This window comes from Peromyscus leucopus, chromosome 2 (assembly GCF_004664715.2).
Source record: "Peromyscus leucopus breed LL Stock chromosome 2, UCI_PerLeu_2.1, whole genome shotgun sequence".
In the NCBI taxonomy this organism is placed as follows: Eukaryota; Metazoa; Chordata; class Mammalia; order Rodentia; family Cricetidae; genus Peromyscus; species Peromyscus leucopus.
In genome coordinates, this window is record NC_051064.1 from 145078151 (window position 1) to 145079591 (window position 1441).

At 38.9% G+C, this 1441-nt stretch overlaps 1 non-coding gene across 1 annotated transcript; it reads right to left on the reverse strand.

The window, feature by feature from the left end:
- Positions 1-979: 979 nt before the first annotated feature.
- LOC114686387 lies at positions 980-1146 on the reverse strand. Its single transcript, XR_003733572.1, has one exon. It is a non-coding gene; the product is annotated as a U1 spliceosomal RNA (small nuclear RNA).
- Positions 1147-1441: the final 295 nt, after the last annotated feature.

The window sequence follows — 1441 nt, forward strand, 5'->3', positions numbered from 1 at the left end:
GGGGCCCCATCTCACTTCTGGAGATTTCAGAGATCACTATTGGAAAGACTTATTTTTCACTGCAGAAAACTTGAACATTATTAATATCAAAATGGAAAGTTTGAATTTATGATGAATTGAGAATCCAGAAATCAAGGATAAGCATGGAGAGAAATAGAATCTTGACAACAATAGTCCCGAGATTATTGGTTTTCTTCTATCTCACACCGGTTGGCTCTTCCAATATGAGACAGAATCTCCTAATTTTCTTTAAGAAACATGCTTGGGTTTAGAGAAAGAGAGAGCCACATTCCAACTCCAAAGGCAATTTGATTTATAATTGAAGCAGGACCACAACTATTCTAGAGTTATTGATGTTAGGCAGTGAGATATTACCCTGTAGAGTATATTGGTACCAATAGGTCCTTCCTTTTTGCTATAGATGTCTAGGTGTCCAAGGCCTTACAATTTCTTGAAGACGGTATTTCTAATATCCTGCAAAGACAAAAAAGAATGAGACAACTAATCTCAGGGTTATGGATTTGAGCCCCAGATTGGGCACCAAATATAGCAAGGAATCTTCAGAGTCTGTTTAATGAGCAAAGGAATTTATTAGGAGGAAAAACTCACTGTACAGAACAGAATAGTCACAGGTTCTGGAATGCTGTTATGGCACCTGAGTCAGTCCATATTCAAAACCATGAGGCAGAAAAGAGAACATGTACATGCATCTTAGGTCTTAAGGGTGGCTGAGAGGCCACACCCCAGAGGCATGTACTTCAAGGTCATAGGCAGGTAGAAGTTACTAGCTGCATCTCTAAGGGCACTGCTTCGAGGTCATAGACAGAACAGCTATTCACTACAACACATTCCCCCCATAAGCCTCCAGAAGGAATCTACAACCATCCTGTACCTCTGATTTGCAAGGGATATCATGTGTTGTTTTAAGCCAGTACATTTGTTTTAGTTTTTTGTTTTTGTTTCTTTCTTTTTTTTTTTTTTAGGGAAAGCAGAAATACATTTCTCTATTGCCCAGAATTATGCACCAGAGTTTCCCCCATTTGAGGAAATCTCAGGGGTTTGCATACCCACAGTGGATTGGATGAGCCTCACCCTGAAGAAATCACCTTAATTAGTGGTCATGATTTCTCCTTGCTAGTTGAGTATAACCCAGTTTAAGAGTGACAATGTACTGTTGTGTGATAACATGACTAGTTCAGCTGCACTATTCTTTTTTTTGAGTTGAAGTGAGTTTTATTTGATTATTTTTTCTCAGTGCTGCGAATACAGTGATTAGTTGGAAAGCTGATTTCTATTCTATAGGAGCTCTACACAGGCACAACTATTTCCATAACCTGTGCTCCTACCATCTCCTTTGCTTGCATCACTGAGAAGAGAAAGCGTGGCATACTCCTATATAAATGCGGTACTGTTAGCTGTTGGAGTTTTATTTTGTTGTTTT